Genomic DNA, 25,643 nt, shown 5'->3' with positions numbered 1-25,643 from the left:
CTGTGTGCCTGCGTCTTGTGGCTGAGAAGAATCATGGAATCATAGTGTGTCCCAGGCATGCATCCCAGGGTGCTGAACGAGCTGGCCGAGGTGGTTGCCGAGCTGCTCTCCGCCATATTTGAACAGTCATGGCTGTCAGGTGAGGTCCCGGAGGTCCCAGTCGGAGGAAGGGTCACATCACTCCCACTTACAAGAAAGGGAGCAAGGAGGACCCTGGGAACTACAGGCCGCTGAATCTCACCTCTGTGCCTGGGAGGATCATGGAACAGATCATCCTGGATGACATGCTTGACCACATGAGGGATGGGCGTGTCATCTGTGACAGCACGGCTTCATCAGAGGAAGGTCATGCTTGACCAATCTGGTGGCCTTCTATGATGGAGTGACGGCACTGGTGGATGAGGAAAAGGTGACCGATGTCATTTACCTGGACTTGAGCAAGGTCTTTGACATGGTCCTCCACCACATCCTCATCTCCAAACTGGAGGGATGTGGATTTGATGGGTGGACCACTCAATGAATAAGAAACTGGTTGAAAGGCCGCAGACAGAGGGTAGTCATCAATGGCTCCATGTCCAGGTGGAGGCCAGTAACGAGCGGCGTCCCCCAGGGCTCTGTCTTGGGACCGGTGCTCCTCAACATCTTTATCAATGACATCGATGTAGGAATCGAGTGCACCCTCAGCAAGTTTGCTGATGACACCAAGCTGAGCAGTGCGGTCAACACGGTTGAAGGAAGGGATGCCATTCAGAGGGACCTCGAGAGGCTAGAAAGGTGGGACCGGGTGAACCTAATGAGGTTCAACACGGCAAAGTGCAAAGTTTTGCACTTGGGCCGGAGGAATCCCAGGCATCCATACAGGCTGGAAGGAGCGGTCCTTGAAAGCAGCCCTGTGGAGAAGGACCTGGGGGTCCTGATAGATGAAAAACTTAATATAGCCAGCAGTGAGCTCTTGCAGCTCAGAGGGCAAATGGGATCCTGGGCTCCATCAGGAGAGGTCAGCAGGGACAGGGAGGTGATTGTCCCCCTCTACTCTGCTCTTGTGAGGCCCCATCTGGAATACTGCGTCCAAGTGTGGAGCCCGCAGTACAAAAAAGACAGGGAGCTGTTGGAGAGGGTCCAGAGGAGGGCCACTAGGATGATCAGGGGACTGGAGCACCTCCCCTATGAGAACAGGCTGAGGGATCTGGGCTTGTTCAGCCTGGAGGAAAGAAGGCTGTGGGTGAGCTCATTACAGCCTTTCAGTACTTAAAGGGAGCCTACGGAGGGGAGGGGAATCAACTCTTTGAAAGGGTTGATACATGTAGGACGAGGGGAAATGGTTTTAAGTTGAGGGAGGGGAGATTTAGGTTGGACATCAGGGGGAAGTTCTTTACTCAGAGAGTGGTGAGGTACTGGAACAGGCTGGCCAGAGAGGTTCTGGATGCCCCGTCCTTGGAGGTGTTCAAGGCCAGGTTGGATGGGTCCCTGGGCAGCCTGGTTTAGCATTTAACGTGGAGGTTGGTGGCCCTGCATGTGGCAGGGGGGTTGGAGATTCATGACCCTTGAGGTCCTTTCCAACCCTGGCCATTCTGTGATTCTGTGATTCTGTTGGGAGGTACCCATAGGGATCATCAAGGCCAGCTCCTGCTCTATGCGGGGTGTGTAGGCTGAGCTTCTGTGAATTACTCATTTACTTTGTTTCCGCTTCAGATTTAGTCCTTACATCCTTACAAGAGAAGAAAATAATCCCAGAAGTTTCTTTTTTTGGGCTCTTGTACCTAGAAGAAGTATTCTTAAGGTTTTAGTGTGATCTCCTGGAAGCCAAAGGGACTCAAATGCCCAAATGTCAGACGCTGTTTGCTTTTAATGACAAGGACCTTTTTGCAGTGTGGAAAGAGTAGAAGTGCTTTAAATGGACCTCAAGTTTGCAGATGACCCCAAGCTGTGTGGTGCAGTTGACGTGTATGGGGGATGGGATGACATACAGGGAGAGCAGTGGGATCAGGAGAACCTTGTGAGGTTTAACAAAGCCAAGTATAAGGTCTGTATCTAGGTCAAGGCAACCCCTAGTATCAGTACAAGCTGGGGGATGTAAGGATGGAGCACAGCTCTGCTGGAAATGACCTGGGAGTGCTGGTGGATGGCAGCTCCTATGAGGACAGGCTGAGAGAGCTGGGGCTGTGCAACCTGGAAAGAGAAGGCTGCGGGATGACCTGATAGCAGCCTTTCAGTATATGAAGGGCGGCTGTAAGAAAGAAGGAAGACTCTTTAACAGGATCTGTTGTGATAGGACAAGGGGAAATGGTTTCAAATTAAAAGAGGGGAGATTTAGATTGGATATAAGGGAAAGGGTTTTTTACAATAAGATTGATGAGGTACTGGAACTGTTTGCTCAGAAAGTGGTGTATGCCCCCTCCCTGGAGGTATTCATAGTCAGACAGGACCGGGCTCTGAGCACCCTGATCTAACTGTAGATGTCGCTGTTCATCCGCAGGGGAGTTGGACCAGATGATCTTTGAGGCTTCCTTCCGACTCAAACGATGACCTCCAAAGAGAGCTGGGTGTGGAGTATTTTCATGATTCAGTATTCTTACCACAAGGCGACACCAAAGATGGACTCTCACCACACCTCACAGGAATCACTTTTGACCGAGATCTGCGCAATGTAATTATTGCAGGAAAGCAGAACACAGACACGTGGCTTCCAAGCAGCTAAAGCAAACCCTTACTTTTAGGTGAAGGTCAGTCTGCCATAAAAGCCAATGTTGCAAAATACAGAATCGTTTCTCGTGTAGGGTATCCCATGACAAACTCTTGTCTTCTGAAATGGAGGATTGTTGAGACATCTCACCTTAAGAGGTTTGGATAGAAAAGTATTTGGATCACCTTCCAAGGTAATCATTTGGCTTTGAGAAATGGGGATGTTTTAAACCACAGGGGTAAAAATCTCCACAACAGTTGAGCAGTGATAATGTAAAGAAGGGAAAGGGATAAGTGGCGGAGTGGTTAATGTTTGGCTTTTATTGTTTCTACAAGATCAGACGTCAACAAATGTGAGGCAAGGCTGGAGACATAACAACTGTGATAAGTCTTTGAGAAGTCCTGAAGCACTTTTGTGAAAAAGCAATTGCTTTTTGCAGTGGTGGCTTTCTGTGCTCTACAATGGTAGTAGAGGGGAAAAAAACAGTGATATCCAAGATTTTGGAAGAAATGAAGCAATGCTATATTCGAATAGAGGGTCAGTATAATAAAGTGATTGTTTTGTAAGTGGCAGCTGCAGCTTTAGGAGACAGGGACTCACTTCTAAAAGGCAATAATGGAAGGAGTTAATTCTCAAGGCTTAAAAAGCGACTGGGCTACAAATACTGAGCAATATCAGCATCTGAAAATCATGTACTTTCACAGCCTGTATCAAAACATCCCCCTGCAGCTTTGAAATGCCTCTTTCCTTATGCTTCAGACACGCTTCTGTGAGAAGTTCTGTGCAGGATTAGTGACACTTGGGTTTCTATAGCTTCATGTGCAACAGCAGTAGTCACTGTGTTCATTCCAGCTTCCTTACCGAGAGAGTGGTGAGGTGCTGGAACAGCTGCCCAGAGAGGCTGTGGATGCCCCATCCCTGGAGGTGTTCAAGGCCAGTTTGGATGGGGCCCTGGGCAGCCTGGTCTGGTATTAAATGTGGAGGTTGGTGGCCCTGCATGTGGCAGCGGGGTTGGAGCTTCGTGATCCTTGAGGTCCCTTCCAACCCTGGCCATTCTGTGATTCTTTGATTCTGTGATGTCACTGCTGCAATGAGCTGTGTTGTCTGTTGTCACTTTCCTACACCCTCTCACTTCTGTAATCTGTGGTGCTGTTCCCCCAGTACTTACAGATCCTTATGTATCTACAGCCTGCTTTCAAACAAGCCTTAGGGGTCTGTTGGACTCCACCCTCCTGAACACTGCGTTTTCTTTGGCCACCAGATGGTAGTGTCATTCCAAACAACTGCTTTTGGTGTCCTGTGGCAATTTTCTTTTGTGCTCTTGACACTTATAGGTGAGAATCTGGACCTTCTAGGTACAGGTGCAAGCCTTTCAGTTTATAATCTGCAAAAATGCATGTTCACGCCTGGAATATCTTTTAAAGATCATTTAATAACTTCTCTCATAATTTCTGTAAACTGAATGAGTTGAACTCATTACCTGGGGTAGGGAACCTGCTTTGACAGGGGAGTTGGACTCAATGATTTTGGGAGGTCCCTTCCAACCCCTACGATTCTGTGGTTCTGTGATTCTGTGGTTCTGTGATTCTGTGGTTCTGTGATTCCGTGGTTCTGTGATTCTGTGATTGTTTTCTTCTTTCCTGTAGCACTGCTGGCTTCATATCTTATTCCAGATCTTCCTTGTGCCTTCTCTCTCCTCTCCTCCATGTCCCAGATTCTCCTCATGCTCCTGCCTGCTCTGTACAGGGATGTACGTATTTTCTATTCTCTCCAGTACTCAGTTTTCTTTTCTTTCCATTTGAGTTAATCCACGTATTCTTCCACTTTTTCTTCCATGCATATCATTGCTTGTGTTTTTATTGTGCACATTCCTATTTCTCCGCCCAAGTCCCCATGTTTTCTGCTTTTCCTGTAGCTCTAATGCAGTTAACTGTTCCTAGCTCTGTGTATGGTCAGCTCCCTTCCTTCCTAAAACTCCCTGATCTGCTTCCTTTTCCTATGGGAGGCTGAGTCATTCGGGGCACAGATGTGGCAGAAATTCTTGGATGGGTTTTGCAGGGCAAAATCAAACTCTAGAATGCAGGAAATTGTTGGCCAACACTGGGAAAGTGTCTCCCAGACACTTTAATACCAATCAACAACTGCAGATGAGTTCACAGAATCAGAGAATTGTAAGGTTGGAAACAACCTGCAAGATCATCTAGTCCAACCACCATCCCATTCCTATTAGTACCACGAGCTACTAAACCATATTGTGTTGAATGAGTGTTCATTGAGTTGAATGAGTAGTTCAGCTAAGTATACAGTGGGGAATTTGTGTGCCCTGTGTTCTCTGTTGTGCTTTCATCAATTTCTCCCCAATCAGTAGTTTTCCTTTGATACTTCAAATCTATCTGGGAAACTGGTACAGAAGCTAGAAGTAGTCAGAATGCTCCAGATAGAAAAACCTTGCTGAGCACAGGCCTGGCAAACTCAAGCACAGCTTTCTTAGCAAGTGGCTGTACAGGTTTGGGATGTGATCCCTTTCCAGCTGCTTTTGGCCATCTCCAGTTGGCAGGCTGTTTGCTGTGCCCATCTTCAGGAGGCCTCAATAAAATGGACACTGGACGTCCTATGCTGCTGGCCTCAGGGACAGACGCTGCACCTGATGGGTTATTATCCCCATCTGTTCCCCTCTGCTACCAGAGGTTACTGCTTCCTACCAAAGGGTCAGAAGATTTATTTGCTCTTCAGTCATTTCTGGCCACTCTGCCCAGTAAATGAGAGCTACCAGCAGCTTTTGTTTTCTGATCATGCTGTTAGCTTTGAAGAGAAACACTTTGCCCTTAAAAGTATGAAACACATGAAGTTATTTGAATGATTAGGTGAGAAAGGAAGACTGTCCCCGATCTTGTCTTCATAATCTCTGATGCAGCAAGAAAAATACAAATTCCACATTATGCAAAAATAGATAATTTGCAGTAGAAATATACCTGATTTAGATTTTAACAGAAAAGTCCGAATGTAACTGGAGCAAAAATGATAGAATCACAGAATGGCCTGGGTTGAAAAGGACATCCGTCCAGAATTCAGGATCTTGGTCTTCAGGGAAAATAATGTAAGGGTCTTTTGCCAGCAGCACTTGCCTGCAAGTCCTTGTACCCCATTCCTGGAGGCATTCAAGGCCAGGCTGGATGTGGCTCTGGGCAGCCTGGTCTGGTGGTTGGTGACCCTGCCCACAGCAGGGGGCTTGAAGCTGGATGATCATTGTGGTCCTTTTCAACCCAGGCCATTCTGTGATTCTCTTATTCTAATTCAGTGTGGTTGTATCTTTAGGTTTCATTTAAGAACAGAAGGATCTAACATCCCTGGGTTTGAAGACAAGCTGGTAAGCCAAAAGGCTAGAAAATAAACAGGCAGAAAGCCAAAGGCACATTTTGCAAAGGCTGGGTTTTTTAAGCCCATTTATGCATTCTTTTCTTTCTTCCTTTAGTTCTCTTTTTTTTCTTTGGAGTCCCACTTGTAAGTGTGGATATTTGGATGAAATATCTGCTGACAAAGGGTACGAAGGATCTCAGGACCTCTTGGAAGGTTGTTTTTTTCTGGAATGCAATTAAACCAGCTTCTGTTCTGGCTGAAGGCTGCACTCTTAAATGGTGCAGAAAATGTCTTTGTTATATTTGGGATGTCTGTCACATCAGTGCCTGTGCTTCTACAGAAACTTCTGTTAAAAGAATCTACATTTCGTGGACTTACTGCTGATCATTTCTCAAGAGGCGCTGTGTTATTTTGCCAGATATTCTTCTTTTAAAATAAGAGGGAGCAAATCCTCTGCTATGGGAACTGAAACTCACAGTCTGTGATGTCTTAAATAACTTATCCTAAAATTGTGGGAGGTAGGTGATGGACCAGGATGGGAAGCAATCTGCATTTTCATAGGTATACTGAAATATGCAGCTCACAACAGCAGCTGAGTAATTTTCTTTGTCTAATCATAAATATTTGTGATAGAACACTAACATATAAATCTAAAATCAGTCGCACAGTATTTTTTTCCAAGACAAATGCTATTTTTTCCTCTTGAAGTCAGATGGATTATGTCAGAATTTGTATAGAGAATACAGAGATCGTTTTGCTGTCGATGCAGAGTGTTGTTATTTTGTGTGCATGAGACAACTCCATCTTTTATCACCAGCCGTATGACTTGTCCACACAACTGACATTCTTACCAAGGAATGGATTCTGTCCTGTGGATTTTCGTTTCTATGCAACTGTGAAAATTCCATTTAAATTTGAGTTCTGTTTAAATCATCATGGAATCATAGAATGGCCTGGGTTGAAAAGGACCACAATCCAGTTTCAACCCCCCTGCTGTGTTGCTAACCATCAGACCAGGCTGCCCAGGGCCACATCCACAGAATCACAGAATCACAGAATCACCCGGGTTGGAAGGGACCTCAAGGATCATGTAGCTCCAACCCCCCTGCCTAGCAGGGCCACCAAACATCCACATTTAGATCAGGTTGCCCAGGACCCCGTCCAACCTGGCCTTGAACACGTCCAAGGACGGGGCATCCACAACCTCCCTGGGCAGCCCGTTCCAGAGCCTAACCACTCTCCTTGTAAAGAACTTGCCCCTAACATCCAACCGAAATCTTCCCTCCTTCAACTTGGATCCATTTCCCCTAGTCCTGCTATTGTCAGCCCTTTTGAAGTTTACTCCCCTCCTGGGTGTAGGTTCCCTTCAGGTATTGATAGGCTGCAATGAGGTCACCCCGCAGCCTTCTCTTCTCCAGGCTGAACAAGCCCAACTCCCTCAGCCTGTCCTCATAGGGGAGGTGCTCCAGCCCCCTGATCATCTTAGTCGCCCTCCTCTGGACCCTTTCCAAAATCTCTACATCTTTCTTGTACTGAGGGCTCCACACCTGGACACAGTACTCCAGATGGGGCCTCACAAGAGCCGAGTAGAGAGGGACAATCACCTCCCAGTCCTGCTGACCACCCCTCTCCTGATGGAGCCCAGGATCCCATTTGCCTTTCGAGCTGCCAGAGTGCACTGCTGGCTCATGTTAAGCCTGGAAGCAGAGGTTTCATTGCCAACTCTCTTGTTTGAAGTCTCACCTGTCTAACATTTGAGAAATGTGGCAGCTCTGTGAGTGATTTCTGGGATCTGTGATACAGAACACCCTTAGCTTTCTTTCCTTAAGCATTAGTGTTACCCCATCCTTGATAGTAAAGTGATAAACTCAACAAAATCATAGCCCAGAGTTTGCTGATAACAATTGGACAGTGTGCACTCCTTCATCTGAAGTAGTTTTCCACTTCTGCAAAGGTAGCATCAGTTTGAACTTTAATGCTTAACTTTACATTAATACCTAAAAAAAAAGGTTCTACCTGATAAGACGGTAAAGATGCTCTGAAGAACATCAGTGTGCAGTTTTTTTTCCTTGCTCATACTCAATCATACTTAGTGACGTAAGATAACATAGAAACACACTTCTAAGAATTGTAAATGCTGAAGAGCCAGCAGAAGGCCCCAGGAGGTAAAAAGATTAAATTTCGAGTGTGTTTGGAAAAAATCTCTCAAACTGCATTTGGACTGAATTCTCTGCTGCTGTTTATGATGCACAGTGCCACAGATCAACCAAAATAGTCATTGCTGGGTTGTATTTTTATCTGTGGGTGTTTCTGGGAATAAATACGTAAAAGTGAAATGCAGCATTCTGCTGAACTGGGACAGAAACAATATTGACTTCCAGTTGCTAGGAGTGATGATTACCTTTCTCTGACTTTGTGCATGGGAACAAAACCAACAAATAAATTGCCACTGGTATTTAGACAGGCTTAAATTAGTATTTTTGTACAAATATATTTAAGTATACATTTGTTGTGGGGTTTTTTTGCTGGGCTTAATTAGAACTTGGAGCCCAGCTGTCGTTTAGCAGAGCACTTAGATCCTGTGAGAACTTCCCAGACTGATTCATGCCCATGTTTGGGTTTTTTCTTCATAGATCAGGGCCGTGAGCAGCAGGGTTTGCCTCAGTGTTCCCTTTTGCTCTTGGTACCAAAGCAGTGTTTTGGTTCAGCCAAAGCAGTTTTTCAATTTAGGTTTAATTACAGGTGAACTGTTTATGTTAGTACAACTTACTGATGTGTGCCTCAACCTGCCGAGTGCCCTTCTGAGCCCGCTGTCAGATGGCAGGTATGAAAGAATGTATCCAAAACAGTGTGATAGCAAGTGTGGCAAAAAGCTTTGTGGGAAAGAAGCGAGCTTGTTTGTTCTTCTCTCAACTGTTAGTGATAATGACTCATGTTGCTTATAGCTTCCAAAATACAATAGAAGTAGATCAAAAAGCAACTGGGAACTCTGCTTTCTTTATGAACAGATGAGGAAAGGCTTAAAGAAAAAAAGAGGAGGAAACACATCTTAGGGTTTGAATCAGACAACTGCAACAGCAAGTTTGACCAAAGGTGAATGAAGAAACATGTTAGGGGGTGATCACAACTTTTAGTTGACTCTGATGTTGTCTTTGGCTGATGCCAAAGGAAAGATTTGGAAAAAGGAACATGACTGATTTGATGCCTGCTTAGTGTTTACATATTCTGTTCAAGCTTTACCGTGCCCATGTCCTCTGTGGTTTCCTTCAGGGAGAGCATTGTGTAAGCTCATCTTTTCTGCTATCCCTGCTGATCCAGGCACATTTGTTCTTTGGGAAGCTGGGAAACTGAAGAAAATGAAACCTTCAGCATTAGACAGAAGGAGCAGTTTGAGTGAGTAGCTCCCTGTGGCAGAAGATCTTGTGAATGCAAATGCTGCTCTTAGCACTGAGACATATCATGCCTGTTTATCATTCTGCTCACATAATTGTTTTGAAAGTTTAATAATATGAAAGCCTTATTAACACAACTGCTTTTCAGTCAGATACAATATTTATCCGTGGGGGATTACCACATCTTTTGTTTGCTTGTGTTTTATACTTTAATATCTACTTTTTTTCCAGTGTGAGAAGGTTTGCTAAATGGAGAACTTCTATTTAGAAGTATAACATAGCTATGAAAGGTGAGTTAAGGTGGTGGAAAAGCACTGGCAACAAAAGTAGCCAACAGAGGTGTAATCTAGTCTTTTTCTGCATTATTTTTGTTTTGTATTGTCTTAATTTGATCTCTGAATATCTGTATCCTTCTGCTTGTCTGTTTGCAGTGTAAACATGTGGATGTGTGTATCATCATTGCAGTGGATTATCTGAGACAGTTAGGTCTCAGACGAGATCACCTGGTAGAATGCAAATGATTGTTACTAACAGCAATCTTAGAACGTTGCACAAACAGTAGAAGTGTGTTTTGCAGCCCTGTTATGAGACGCGGTGGAGAATTACTTGTTTTCCTAGTTATTAAATCAACAGACAGCTAACTGCCTCGCCTGAGATGACAGGAGGGCTGTGGATTATGTGGAGGAACTAAGCAGCAGCTAGACCTCCAGGCTCCCAAGTCTGTGCAACCCCAGATACTCCCTCCAGCCACTTCAACCCAAAAACTGAGATATCAGAACATGTAACCCATCTCAAGAATGGAGAGTGCAATCGTTGCTGTGGGTGTGATACTGTTTGTTGCTTTTTTACCTTCAGCTGCTGCTGCATGGCTATTCTTGGCCTTAAAATTGAGCAGTAGCTTTGCTGTTTGCTCTGAACCCAAGCTCCAGTTGAGTCAAGCGGAGCTTTGAAGGTTTTCATGAGGGTAAGCTGAGGGCACTGACTATAAGAAGACTTCTTTCCTCACTAAAAACCTAGGCATCAACTTTGAATACAGATAATGAGAGGTAACTTGAAGGATGACACTGAGACACTGAGTCTTTGAAACAGCTTTCTGTGCCAAGCCTGCCACTTCTCAATTATTCTGTTTCTACTTCTTTGTGAGTTGCAGCCTGTGGAGAGATGCCATGTTGAAGTCTCTGAAGCCTGACCTTCCATGTCGCCTTTAATTGAAGGTTGGACCAGGGTCAGATTCAGCCAGAGCATAACTACAGCCAATCACTAATTTTCTGTAATGCCACTGCTTCCCCAAATTGAAGCTTCTGTTACACACACATTTCTCCTACCTTCTCTGATTTCTAGCCCTCAGGATTTCAGAAAACAATTCAGTGTGGTGCTGAGTTGAGTTTTCAGCAGTCTTAGAAAAATAGTTCTGTCAAACAACAGATACCTTTCTTCTCAGTGGGCAGCATTTTTGAACTTAACAAACAAGGTCACTTCATTTTAATTGGAATATCATTGAGGATTTGGACAGAAGTGCCTTCGCAGTTTCCCAGTCTGCATAGTGGCAAATCAGCTTTGAGCAGTGACAGTTTTAAAGCCGGTTGAAAAATCTTTAATGGGAAAATTGGTACAGTAGTACCAGTTGTGCTTCTTAGAGAAACGTGTATTGTTAATGATTAGGTTACATGGTTACAGGCTTGTCAAGCATTTGCAGCAAAGCCAGAGAAAAATCACACAATGCAGGTAAAACATAATAATAAATGAATCATGTTTTTGAGGCTACTTGCTCTAAAACACAACAGTAGCTGCTAATGAAGTTTACTGATGAGACAAAATTGGAAAGCAATATCAAAACACAGGAAGACTGAAACATTGTAAAGAAGTACCACATAACCTCGAAGACTGGAGGAATAGAAATAAAGTGCTGTTTGGTATTATTCCATGTAGTGGACTAAGAAAAAATATTGGTTAGAGGAGTTTTGAAAGGGTAGAGAGAAACCATTTGGGTATGGTTGCCAGCAGCTTATGTTCAGGAGACCAGCAGTTAAGCGTGTCCCAAATGAAGACAAACCAAGTGTTACATCTCTAGTTGCTGTTTTGAAGAACATGGAGGAAGCTAATGCTCAGCAGAACTCTGCCATGCAAGCAGCTCACCAACAAAAACCAAACACGTTTATTTGAAGCTTGGATTCCCTTGCTTGTAGTAGCAGAGAACATGAACGCGTGATTCAAGGCTTCCTTTCCCACCGTATTATCAGTTATTTTCTCAGAATCATAGTTAAAATATTTGCAGGCTCATTTGCTGTGAGTAATACTTTGCTGAAATGTAACAACCTCCAAGAAATCTGAGAACAATTTTAAAGTGAAATTACCAGTTAGGTCAGTTCTCTAGGTTGTGCCAGTACAACCCTGCCTGATTTGCTAAGCAATAAATATAAAGGGAAAGACTGAATCTTAATGAGGCTACTATGGATGATTTCAACCAGAAGATTTCATCCCCCTGTACTCAGCACTGGTGAGGCCGCACCTTGAGTCCTGTGTTCAGTTTTGAGCCCTTCACTGCAAGAAAGACATTGAGGCCCTGGAGCGTGTCCAGAGAAGGGCAACGAAACTGGTGAGGGGTCTGGAACACAGGCCTGATGAGGAGAGGCTGAAGGAGCCGGGAATGTTCAGCCTGGAGAAGAGGAGGCTCAGGGGAGACCTCATTGTTCTCTATAACTACCTGAAGGGAGGTTGTGAGGAGGAGTTTGGCTTCTTCTCCCAGGCAACGAACAGGACCCGAGGAAATGGCCGCAAGTTGTACCAGAGGAGGTTTAGGTTGGACACAAGGAAGAACTGTTTCTCTCAGAGAGTGGTCAGGCACTGGAATGGCTGCCCAGGGAGGTGGTGGAGTCGCCGTCCCTGGCAGTGTTCAACAGGCGTCTGGATGAGGAGCTACGAGATGTGGTTTGGTGCTTGTGGTGGCAGTGGTGATGGGAGGACGGTTGGACTAGATGATCTTGTAGGTCGTTTCCAACCTTGTGATTCTATGATTCTATGATTTCTGAAGTGCAATGTCTGCTAGTCTGCTCTAGGCAGAATCTTCAGCCCAACTCCCCAAAGGTATAATGAGACTGGCTGAGGATATGGGAGAACTAGCTTGTGTGTTGAGCAAAACTGAAATAAACTGAAATAACCTGCTGCAAAGGTTTCAGGGTTATCTATCCTTTCAAAGAGTTGACTCCCCTCCTGTTTGTAGGCTCCCTTTAGGTACTGTAAGGCTGCAGTGAGGTCACCCCGCAGCCTTCTCTTCTCCAGGCTGAACAAGCCCAGCTCCCTCAGCCTGTCTTCACAGAGGAGCTGCTCCAGCCCTCTGATCATCTTTGTGGCTCTCTTTGTGGTCATGTGGAAAAAAACCACAAGTGTTCCTTTTGGGTGCTAAAGGATGCAGTGTATTCAAAAACATATTAAGTAAATGCATGGAGCCCATTGGGCAAGTTATTCAGCAAGCACCTGTGAAAAGGTAGTTCCCTCTCTTTGCGTTTACAAGCTAAGAGTATTCTAATGGACTTAATTCATGAGTCAGTGGACCACAACTTTGCAGATTTCTTCAGAAATGTATCTGAAGTGATATCAAGGTGACAGCAGCTCATACAGACTTTGAAAAACCATCATTTGCAATGAAAATAATTGTCTTCCCTTAGCCAGTTGTAATGTGGCATCTGCTTGAAGCTACTTATCTAGTTTTAGTTAACAATGAAGTTTTTCAGTCAAATGCCTGTCTTAGATGACTCTTTCCTCCCTACTTTCTCCTTAAATTTCAAACAGAGCTGTTCATTTCTCTCCCAATATGAAAAGAGAATAGGTTGTTCTTAGCTTTAAAATACTGGCAGCAACTTATCTGAGATGCTTAGATGCTTTTATGCTTTTTCAGCCTGGCAAGAAGATAGACAATGAGTCAGGAATGTACCTCATGCCTGTGAAAGCTGACCCAAATATGGCCAAGTCTTACGACTCTGAAAAAGAACCTCACTTCTTTTCTTCTGGGGAGATGTACTGAACTTCAACAGTAAAATAAAACGACGGGTGGGAGAGTGATGGAGACGGGGTGAGAAGGTAGTAGGAGGAAGGGGACATGAGCAGGAAACTGGGACTGGCCCTACGGAGGTGTTGGAATGGCTGTGGGGGAGTGGAGACATTTACCTAAATAGTCTGGTGTGTGTGGAGGTAAATGTATGGGACAAACAAAAAGGAGATGACAGCATGTATGGGAAGTGAGAAACTAAGGCCAAGTAAGAGCGGTTCCCTCTGAGGCTGGAGATTGCAGTTCTGCTTCCACGTTGTTACAACAGATTAAGAAATGCTGAAGTTCTATTATGATGTAAAGAATAGAAAGCTGTAGAATAAATTAATGTTTTCTGTCTTCAGGTTTGGCCAACGTACAATGAAAAAGGCATTGGGATATGCATGAAAAAAGAGGAGGAAAAAGAATTTGAGCTGCTATTTCTATTAAGAATGGATTACTGAGGTACCTAAATTAACATTTTGTACATTCACTGTTTCAAGATTTGTATTTCAAAAGGAGATTCACCTTGCTAAGGATTCAGATTACCTAAATTTGGTGCATAAAGCCAAATGACACCTAGCCCTTAAGTGAGTGATGTTGTTTTGTAAACTAAATGAAGCAGGGATCTGTGGAAAACCAGCACTAAATCACATAATTAAAATCCATTATAGGGTATCTGCAAAGAGCACTAATTAAAGTGGCGCAGCTGACATTCACTTTGGCATTTCCTGGCTTTTGAATACTTAGATATGCAAATTTCATTAATGTTCTTCTTACACATTTAATTAATGTTGTATATGGTGCATATAGTGGTAGAATCTGGAACATCTGGGCAAGGACTGTAATTCTGTGCAGTCACAGCACTGAGTATCTGTCGAAGTTCTACTATCTTTGGCTGAGCAAAGGCAGCTGGGATGTGTGATGGTTGTTTTCAGAACGCTGATAGCAGGAGGCAGCCCCTCACTTGTCCATGTCTGTGCTTTTCAGAACAGGAGATGTGTTATCTTTGGACTGTGCTGTGTTATGACCTTAGGTCTCTAAACTTTGTAGTGATAAGGGTGGTTAGTAGTAATTTGTAATAGAAAACCTTCTGATCTCCTTAAGGCCAACCAACGCATGTCAGAACTCCCCAGCTGGATGTTATAGGCTGAGTGTTGCTAATGGACAATGGAGATTGTCATTTTGTTTCATTAGAAATGCCTGTGGGTTTGGAGACATCCATTCTTCTTTCTTCTTCCCACAGAGCTCGAAGTGATTCGGGCATGCAGTAGTGACCATGAACATTTCTGGCTTCTATGCATTTCTTAACGGTATTAGATAAGCTGCTTGGTTTTGTAACAGAAAACAGCTCAACTCATCTTCTTTGAAAACGCTTGAGTGGCCAGCACTCGTCTCATCAGGCAGGCAGGCAGTCAAGGACGGTCTGGCTGTCTCATTCTTTGTGCTGCAGTCCCATCTGATTGAGCTGGGGGAACAGAGCTTTCTCAGGTCAGGGAGCTTGTCTGAGGAGCTCAATCCCTGTGGATGCCTGCCATCATTCTGCTGTAGCTGTCTTCAGGTCCCTGGGTGCAGCTCTTCAAAGTCAGTGCATTTTTTGGCAGCTCTGGCTCTGTCTTCTCCAAAGTGATTTGGTGTGGTTGGTACAGAGAGGCTGTGATGTCCACTTAGTTTAGTACCATATGCTAAAAGCCTGGATAAGAGATTGAGTTAAAAAATAAATAAAAAATAGTGGTAGGTTTATGTGCTTGCATGGAAGGCTGTAGAATGACACCTGGGGTGACTGGTCAAATATATATGTGAGCTTGAGATTGGCAGGGGAATTTGGCCCGGCATGCAGGCATGTGGATGAGCAGCAGGATCAAAACTTTCCATTCCAATTGAAATAACAAGACAAGTCATCTCACGCACTCTGACAAACTTTGGTTTCCTCAGCAGCATTTTGATCAGTGGTTAGGTATCAGTGATCACACTTCAAATGATTACTTTGTTACACAAGGGAGAAATGCTAGTGTTGATGTCTGAAATGACTTCCCCCTGCTGTAGGTGACACCACAGCAAATAAAAATAGTGGGCATAGCAAGCAAAAATGTTATCTTGCAACCAAAGTGCAAATAACACTTCAGTGCTGTGATTTCACTGTCATGTAATGCTTTATTTGGGACTACATTGCAAGCAAAATGGAAAATTACTTCCAAGAAAACCTGAATCTCTGTGGAGTAGAAGTCTCAAACGTTCTATTTCTTGGATGCTCTGCAGAGTAAGCTGCAGTTTAGTGAGTAGGCCTCTCAGACCCACTAATTTGACCTTGATGGGAGCGAAAGGCTTAATGGCAAATCTGGGGAATTTAGAGTCAGGTGATGAGGCAAAAAGTAAAAGGAGGAAACCAAGATAGATAATATCAGCACAAGGGTGTAGACTTATTTTACAAAGTAACTGATTTTTACAAGAAGAATGGAGTCTTTCAGGCCTCCAGTGAAATAGTTGACACACTGCCAGAAAGAAAAGGGAGTCAGCTTTTAGTGAGGATGACATCAAGAATAGTGACAAAAACAAGTATGATCTAATTTCCCTACTTAGGATTTTTCATGACTGTGTCCCTGAGCCTATTAAAATGTTGTGTGCCACGTGTTAGCAAGGCCAAACTAACAGGTTGAAAAGGAGAGACACATGGAAAAAACACAGATAGCAAAGATGCCTAACCATATCCTGGGATTGCTAAGCTCCATCCGGGCTGCTGACTTGCAGGTGCAGGGATACAGTCACCATGAATGTGAAGGTTCTGCATGGCTTTGGAGCTCTGTGTCATTTGGATGTGCAGAATTGACTGTGATTGAAGGAAGTGAATGAGTACTTGCACAGTGTTGCTGAACGTGGTCTTTGGCAAATGCAGATTGCACTGTCTACATAATGCCTACAAAAGGTCAGTTTTCTATTGCAAGTAGAGCAAGACCTCATGAGCTTGTTTGGGAAATACGTTGTGGAGTGGGTTGAAGAGAGAAATTTTTCTGTCAGGCTTGGATTTATCTATTGAATTTATATACCAATATAGATATCTTTTAAAAACGCCCTGGGAAGTAGACAGAAAATTCAGATTCCTGGTTTGGGCTGGGTGGTTCCCTTCCAGTTTTTAGATTGAGCTTAGCATCAGAAAGGTAGGCTGAGACAGTCAGAAGGGAAAGGTTCAGTATGCTGAGAATCATAGAATCATTCAGATTGGAAAAGACCACTAAGATAACCTATTCCTGTTGACCCATCCATCCCCACCATGCCAACTAACCATGCTCCTGAGGGCCACATCTACACATTTCTTGAGCAACTCCAGGAACGATGACTCCATCACTTCCCTGTGCCAATAAGAGAAGAAAATTTTGGCAGCAGTCTAAAGAAGTTTTCCAGACAAAACCAAGTTTTCATTTGACAGTGACTGACCAGCAAGGAGACTTGTTCTATAGCAGGAATCTGCTAGTAGCAAAGAAGTAATTTAAGCTGCATTTCTGATCACCCTGAACATCTGTAAAATTGCAGTTAATGAAAAACAAGCTAAAACAAAACAACAACAACAACAAAAAAAAACACCTGGAAGGCTAAAAGAAGGGAGAATAGATTGAAATAGAAAACTTCCCATGCAGTTTCTGGTGTTGCTTTCTGACCCAATTTATTTTCAAGCCCTTAGGTTTGTGCTTTTAAATTTATTTTGTCTTACTAAGTGGGCCTTACAGCCCGTGATTGTGATCTTATTAGTCATAATATTACCTCACAGGGTTTGGGGAAGAAAAAAAAAAGGAGAATGTATAGCCACTGGCAGTCTCTGATCTGAGCATCCTGTTTACTTTTTTTCATTTTTCCCCACAAATATTCTGTTCTGCATCTCCTTATTATGTATGAGAACTCTGCTGCAGGAAATTTACTTCCTGTAGTAGGGGTGAAGCACACACATTTCTTTTTTAGGCTAATGAAAGCTTAAGTGTTCTTACTAGCTGTTTGAATATAGTGGTACGTACTCTGCAGTTGATTTTATTTTTGTTTCCACTAAAATGCATATGTACATGAGTTGCAGAACAAAATAGAGGTTAAGAGAAAAGGTGATGAACTCTTGATATCCATATCATAAATGACTATGGAGGGCAGTGGGCAGAAGACAATCAGGCCTCTGTAATTAGTGTTCTAGTGGTACCCATGAGCCATCCTGAGACTGACAAAACCTTCAGATGAAAGCCTTGCTCTTGGCCTGTACACGTGTGCACTCTGGGCTTTCCTTCTGCATATTGGGCCGGATGCTGTCTCAGCAAGCGCAAGCAGCTCTGGCTCCTGTATTGCTCTTAACTCTACTCAGGAGACTGGAGCAGGTGTTCCTTTGTCTGCATCCACTGAGGGCTCCTGCCCCAAGCACACCTGCCCTACAAAGGATGGAGCTGATTTGAACACACGCCCAACAAACACGGTTATGCATCAGGAAACAAGAAAATAACCCAGGGTGTGGAGCAGCATTGCATGTAAGCAGTCAGATTGCTTAGCCCAGAACTACTCAGCTCCCTTTCCCTGGGCTGTGCCTTAGCCCTTAGGCTACATTGTCTCAGGCTTCGTTTTGGCCTAATGGTCTCTAAATTTTTTATTACACTGTAGCAAAAACTCAGTAGAAGTTTTCTCACCCTAATTTTCTTGGTAATATTTATTCACAATTCTGATTTTGTCTGAATTTCAGGTATCAGTGTGATGAGTGCTGCTGGGGCAGTTTAAGACATCATTATTTGCACTGCTTCTCTGAGTGGGGAACTGCCTCACAGGAGAGCTGTCAGAGTGAGTGTGTGCTGAGATCCTGCTTGACAACAAAGCCCAACTCGCAGATGGTCGATAACAATGTGTTTGAGTCAAGACATTGGATTGTGAAGAGGAGCAGCCAAAATGCAGGGACACATTTTTCTCCTGCTGACTTTGCTAGAGGGATGGGAGCTTCAGCCCTAGGTGACAGCTAACAGCTGCAGAATGATCGCATTTTAAACTGAAGCAGCTGTTGCTAAGTGACTGAGCTAAATGTGGCATTTTAATTTTGCAAATTTCACAAATTAATTTGGTGTACAGGTTGTTATCACCTTAGCTATAAATATGTTTATTTTCTTTTTTTTTTTCCCCATCTATTTGCATTTGAGACTGCCTAGCAATAACCGGGCAACAAAAATAGAATCCCCAACACTGTCTGCTTTCATTATTGTTTCCTAGCTGATCCTGTGATGTGATTTATATCTTGCCATCTGATTCCCTAATTGCAGTTTGCAACGATGAAGAAAACTGTACAATGCTTGAATTGCGAGCCTGTTTCTGTTAGAAGCACATGAAATACTTATTTGAAGACCAATCAGGAAGCATTCAAATCTTCCTTGGTGACGTGGGCTACTTTAGTTGTGTTGCTTGCTTCCTTCTGGATCTCAGACATCAGGAGTAAGATTAGCCTTGCATTGTGAAAGTGCTTACTCGACATTTCAGTGCAGAAGGAGTACTGCCGGATTTTGTGATCCCACTTCTCTGCCAATGTCAAACAGGTTCATGCAGAACAAGCCTTGCATGCTGAAACCTGGTCAGTCTGAAACAGCATGTTAGAACAAGAGCTTACAGTTGGACAAACTTTGCTTTGGGGATCAGCGGAGAGTTTGGAGACAGATACAGATACCTTGCAACTGGATATCCATGAGAATGAAAGAGCTGAAGAGATTAAGTAGCTCTTTGTACATTCTTCCCTGTGAAGTGTAAAGAACTGAGGGCTTCATTGTTTTGTAACCACTTAAAAATTAAAGGGGAAGAACACTTGCTTTAGCACGGTCCTCTTGAATATGGTGTTCTTAGATGTGCTCTTCCCAGAAATCTAGGCATATGTGCTCAAAACAAAAAAAACCCCTCCACGCTGAGATTGCACAACAGAACATTGTCCTCTGCTTAACCTGAACGTTTCCAATTCCCTGTGAGCAAGGAGCTTTCCCACACTTTCAAACACAATCCACATACATCAGCAGTTGGCTCACTTTCTGCAACAGCCCTTTGAAAATTATTTACCTTACTTCTCTGGGCCTTCTTTTCTCTATGCAGCCAATTTGCATCGTACTGCCTCGGTGGGAGAAGGCCACCACCAGCAGGTTAAGATTTGGTGTCCTGTTTTCATGCAGGATTGCTGTCTCTTAACACACAGCATTTGGACAGAGGCTGCCAGTCTGATGCAAACAGCAATATGAAGTGTGTCTGGTTTGGTCCCCCTTGTAGTTCACCAGCCTGCTGACGATTAGATCTCTGTATGCCTACGCTGAGCCAAGTCTGTCCTATTAGATTTGTATTTCCTATTGCAAATGCAGTCTAAAGGAATGATCTACTCTGAGAAGAGAGCTGGGAGACAGGAACTCCTGAATTCAAGAAGCATAATTTCAGTCATTTTTTTGCTGCACAGCCTCAGGCTACTGGTTGAGTGAGCTCTTATCTCATTTTCCCCATCTGTAATACTGCTCAAAGGGTGCTTTGGTGATTAATTTATGCTGATGAATTTAATTACTTGGTAAGAATTGAATACTTTGATAAGAATTGCAACAGATCCCAGAAAATGTGGCAAAAAGAGAAGCAGAATAGCCAGCCTTAAAACTGCTGATTAACAAACCCAGACGAGATGGTGAGACTCAGGGCAAGAAACCTCGGTGCAGAAAGTAGTGCAGTTACAATGGTGCATTTTGTCTAAAATAGAGATCCTAGTTGAAATTATTCTTCCCCAACCGGTGCAATGTGATGCTTCTCTGATTTCAGAGTGTTTGACAGTAAAGTTAGACTGAAATCTCAGTTTTGGGTTGTGGTGCCCTGTGAAAAGGCTCACCTGGTGCTATGATGTTATTTTGCAAGTCCTGCAGGTAGGAATGGGAAAGTATATGTGAAAACAGACAAAACTTACACAACTTGCACCTCCCTCACTTAAGACAACATATCTGCTCCATATTTTATATCTACAACATCATGCAATACAGTCAATTCATGAAGTTTTCCTGGGTCCTGCAGCCCAATCTGCAACTCATCAGTGGTTTGGAGAGCACTGAGATGTACATCATACCAAAGGAATTCTGCAGGGCCAGCTCTCTTGGCAGGCTCAATGTGATCTGTATCTCCGGAGTAACTTTGGTGTTAGTGTGACCAACCAGTATAATTGAATTACCAGCATCACTGTACCCAGCCAAACTGTCCCTGAGCTTTTGCAGCTCCCTCTGTTGGATTAACCATGGAAGCAGCTCTCTAACTGGCAAAATGAGCATTCCAGCTCAGCATTTTTGGTGAGCCAATTTTACTACACACCTATACAAATTACATTGCTGAAGACCTTTACTTTGTACTTTCAATGCACTGTTGTTCAAAGCTGGCAGGAAATGTTTCAAAACTGTGTATATTTTTTTTCTAAACATTTCAGGCAGCTGCTCTATAATCTTTGTGTTATGATTCACTTAATTCATCTCGGACATTATGCAAATAGGTGGGAATGGAGAATGTTACTTCCATATTTTCACAGCTTCCTTGTGAAGCAGCAGCACGGATCACCCAGTGACTCCCTGTCTGTCAATGCTCTGCAGTTTTTGGTTGCTATCCATGTAACCCAGTGAGACAGAATCAGAGATAAGGAAAGAAACAGGGGAAGGTTTTCCTCTGCAGTTCATTCTCCAGAGCTTTGTTCAGTCCAGTTTTAAATGGCTCAAGCTACTGAAGTGATTCAAGCTCTGACATTTTGGCAGGGTGTGAAACAGTGTCTGGCAGAGGTGCTGTGACTGAAGGGCTGGTTTTGTTCTCTCTGAAATGTGTGGCAAACATCTCTCTAGCTTCAATCAGAACAGGATTGGGTCTTGGGAGTCATGCAGTGTGAACAAGCTCAGCAAAAGCAGCAAAAGAATTTAACTGTTACACCATTACATTATATAAAGCCCTCCAGGCTGGCTGTCCTCTATTTATTTGAGTGTCCTCATATGTAGTGAAAGCAAGAAAAATGAGCTGATTTTGTTAGATTTTGAGTAATGAAATAGCTCTAGATTAGTGGTCCCTGTCTGATGTCTCATTCAAACCACTGCATGCATTGGACAGCTTTTCTTTGTAGACACTGAAGTGGAATCTCTCCAGAGATATACTTTTAAAAAATCAATACAGAGGGAAAACTAATTGATTTTTAAAATTATTATTATTTCCTTTCTAAGACAGCCCCTTACATTTGGGCAGTCCCAAATGAAAGGTGAATTTATTGCAGTCTGATTCACTGCTCTCTTTCAGAGTCAGGTCCCTTGTTGCCTTGATGTTGCAGCTTTCTTTTCTATTTCTCCCTAATTATGAGTAAAAAGAGATTTAATATACATAGGTGGATTAATTTCACTTTCAGCATTGTTACTGTGGATTTCTCCCTGGCTCAGCAGGAATTGTTGATTTCCAGTTACCTGTAAATCTACTGTGTTTATTCCAGATGTTCACAGACAAGGATTTCTTGCACCACTGGACTGTAGTAAAGTAGACAGAATAAGATGGACAGAAAATTACAAGAAAGAAAAGCGATTCTGAGTGCGTGTTGTAAAACCATTCCAGCTCTGTATGCTGGATCCTGGAAGGAAAACCTGTCACAGATTTGACTGCTGGAAGCAGTGTTCTGTGCTGCAGCAAATTTACCCATTTTTGAGTCTCGCTTTTTGTCCCCGAGGCCAGGAAAGTCCAGATCTGAGAGCCAGGCCATGCTGTGGGCAGGGCAGCTGGGAAAGAGACAGCAACCATAGCACACCCTGTGATTTCTGCAGGTATGGTATCTTCCCAGTCTAAAGGCATGCTGTCATGTGCTTAGGATGTTTGTCTGCTTTCACCATTCTACTTTCCATGCTTCCTGTGCTGTCAGCAAGTTCCTTCATGCTCCAAAGACCCAAGTGAATGAGCAGTATTTATGAGCTTCCCCTCTTCCCCCCACCCCACTTCTGCCTACCTCACAGTGGAGCCCCTCTAACTCTCCTCCAGTGCCTCGTTCCTCGTTTGCAGCTCTGCCCAGATGCATAGAATTTACAAATCAGATTTGCTCTTGTGATTTCTAGTCAAGATGGAGCACTGAGGGACTCGCTAAGGGACTGTCTAGACTACATGTACAAACCAAGGGTTGGCTGGGGGGAATCAGGAAAGAGAAAGACTTTTGAAAATGAGGTGAATGATGAAATGAACGATACAGGCTTGGAGGATGGAGGAGAGGACCAAGTAGGAGTAGATGTTTTTAAGTGGCTGAGGAAGAACAGAGGCAGAGATAGGCTTTTTTGACTGCAGAGAGAAGCTCTGATATTGGATAAAGCTGAGAGATTGAAAGAAGGGACATTCTGAGCGTCATGGTTACTTCTGGAACAGGCTGATGCTGTTTGTAATATCTGAAAGCAGGTTTTCAAGTTACAACATTTATTTTTCTCAGTGTAGGCTTAAGATGTAAATGGTCAGATTCTGGTGTGAATTAGTGACTGACCCAGCATGGTCAAAACATATGAGGAGTTGGGGGAAGAAAGCTTAGACATTTAAATATGTTTTCTACAACAGGATTACCAATGGCTGGAGATGAGTTTTCAAGAAATGAAGCTCTTCAGATCACTGAGAAAACAAAGTCCAAATCAAAACCAGAAACCAGTACACCTCCACAGAGCAGGACAAATCTGCCCATCTCTTTAAGCTTGAATTAGCAGCTTGCCTCAAAACTGGGATGTAAGTACTTAGATTCAGCTGTTAGCTAATGAATCAAAGACTGAGCTCATTGTTAAGCCTTTACCCATCTGTATTTTATGACTTCCAGAGCTACATAAGGCTTCCAGAACCAAATAGCCACTTGTGGCTTCCCTAGTATTCATCCTTACTTGCTGACTGCTCACCAAGGCACTGAGTTCTCTTAGCTGTCACTATGCAATTTCCTGGTTAAAACAGATCTGGAATGTAAAAGTATTCATCACCAGAGGTTTTGCTGGATTCCAGGGCTTCAGTGAAGCAGTAAGTGATGATTTAACATTGGAATGACACAAAGATTCCTCTGGGTTTTTAACCGGCTACAGCATAGCTCAACAAACAAGAAAACCCTTAAGGAGAACCTGAATGATTTGGGATGTAAGTGATAAAGTGCACACTAGGTTATAATTACTGTTACACCTGAACCACACAGACCATGAATCTTTACCACAGTCCTCTCAATGCAGAAATGAAGGCCCAAGTGACACGTGGGACCATCTCTGGTATGATGCTCTAGCCTTTTATCCAGAATGAAGAAACTGGAGATAGCCAAATACTGAGAAACGGTACTGCAGAAACTGCAAGTGCCTAAGCTGTGTTTTCAAGTTGGTAAAACTGCAGACAGTGGTAAGATCCATTGTAATTCAGAGCCAGGTTTGCCAAAAGGGATCTTATCTCTGCATTTGACCTCACTCTAGGCAGCAAAATCTCAGCAAATCAAAGTTGGAATTCGAACTGGCATAAGCTGACCATTTTCTGACATTGGAACACTCTAAAAGGTATGGAGAAAACTAAAGATTGCTGCTCCTGTGCATGCATGAATGCTGTTGCATTCATTAGAAATAGGCATTTGCTCTTGAGCATCATAGTTTTGCACCAAGAAACACAATTTTTGCTGCTTTAATCTATTGTTTTATCTCAACAAAGTGGAATGAAAAGGAGATGGTTCTGATTTTGAAGTGTTTTGTGCATGTTTTGCAGAGCTGTATAAGTTTATATGATACATAGAGTAGTGATGAATCATAGTCCACTTTCTTCATCACTTCACACCACTGTAAAAGCATTATTTTGCTGGATTTAATTCTGATTTACTGGTTGAGAGACCTCAAGATGGTAGAATGCTGACCTACTGTCACCTTCAGTTTTGCTTGCTATTACTTGCAACTTTTCAATCTTGTTAGCGAGGTCTTTGGCTGAGGAGCTTCCCTTCCCTTCCCTTCCCTTCCCTTCCCTTCCCTTCCCTTCCCTTCCCTTCCCTTCCCTTCCCTTTTCCAATCATTGCCTGACTGTTAAGTCTTAGAGATTTGTCATTAAGTTTCTCTCTATTTGTGACAATTCTTCAAGATATTCATAATCTCTGATTCCTTGTAGGCTGAGGCCAACTTGTCTGTAATTGCTCGAGTAGGTTAAAGGAATGGACAGATGATTGCAGGTGATTAAATCAGTTCACCACAGCAAGTTACTGTCCCTCAGTCCTGTGACTTCACATACCCCTCCACTCCCTGTGCATCATTTCAATCAAGGCCTGGGGATTTGATCTGCCTGAAAATCTTACTGGAAACTTTAGGTGGAGAAGTTTGCTGATCCCTCCCAGGTGCACACATCGCCACGCTGACACAATGCAGGGAGTAGCATAGGAGCAAAGATGCACAGCATGGTATGAACCATCAATGCTGGTCTCGCTGAGAATAAACTTCTTAGAGAATAAACTGTTAGTCTGTGCCCCACGACATCTGGGCTCCTCTCTCTGCTCTGCATCTAAAGTATAAAAAAAATGAACAGTGTTGGTCTTTGAGGCCAGGACTGGTCTCCCACAGAACCCTTTTTCACCCATATTGAAAATGGGAGACCCTTTTGAGATGTAAGAAAACCCTTTTTACCCATATTGAAAAAGGGCCATCTGAGTTTATCCCGAGTACAAGGCAAGATGAATCATTTCTATGAAATTCCCCCTGAGCACTTTCTCCGCTCTGAGGACTTACAAGGCAAATAAATGATCTGCATTTCACTCATTCCTCTCTCAAGTACAAATTCTGGTTTGCAGCAGTAGCTCCCTGTCCCATTCTGCCACAGTGCATGGACATCTCAAACAGCCCTTCTGCCAAATGTTTGGGAATCCTCTCTGAAACACGGTAGAGAAAGAAGTTTCGAGATCTGGATACAGATATAAAAGCAGCCATAGCAGGGGCTATTAGAGCAATCCACGGGCTGATTTTGGGCCAGGCCTTAGGCCAGCTACTGCCAGTAACTTGCTATCACCATTCTCCATTTCACTGCCAGGTGGTTGGATAATTGTGTTTGGTTAGATATCTTGCAGAGAGGACATGCTTAGGAGTACTTTGCACCAATCTCCTGCCTGCCTTCAAAACTTGTTCTCAAAATTATCAGGGTGCGTCCTTGCTTCTTAAGAGGCTTTCTGATATAGAGTACAGGAAGGGTCACTCTTCAGGACTTG

General features: G+C 43.5%; 1 long non-coding RNA gene across 1 annotated transcript; it reads left to right on the top strand.

Annotated features, from left to right (window-relative positions):
* The first annotated feature begins 13,839 nt into the window (after positions 1 to 13,839).
* Positions 13,840 to 18,652, top strand: LOC122175142. Its single transcript, XR_006177317.1, has 2 exons — positions 13,840 to 13,921; positions 18,162 to 18,652. It is a non-coding gene; the product is annotated as an uncharacterized LOC122175142 (long non-coding RNA).
* Positions 18,653 to 25,643: the final 6,991 nt, after the last annotated feature.

This window comes from Lagopus leucura, unplaced genomic scaffold, assembly GCF_019238085.1.
Source record: "Lagopus leucura isolate 7727_CA_CO unplaced genomic scaffold, USGS_WTPT01 Super-Scaffold_702, whole genome shotgun sequence".
In the NCBI taxonomy this organism is placed as follows: Eukaryota; Metazoa; Chordata; class Aves; order Galliformes; family Phasianidae; genus Lagopus; species Lagopus leucura.
This window is presented reverse-complemented; position numbering and strand designations above follow the sequence as displayed.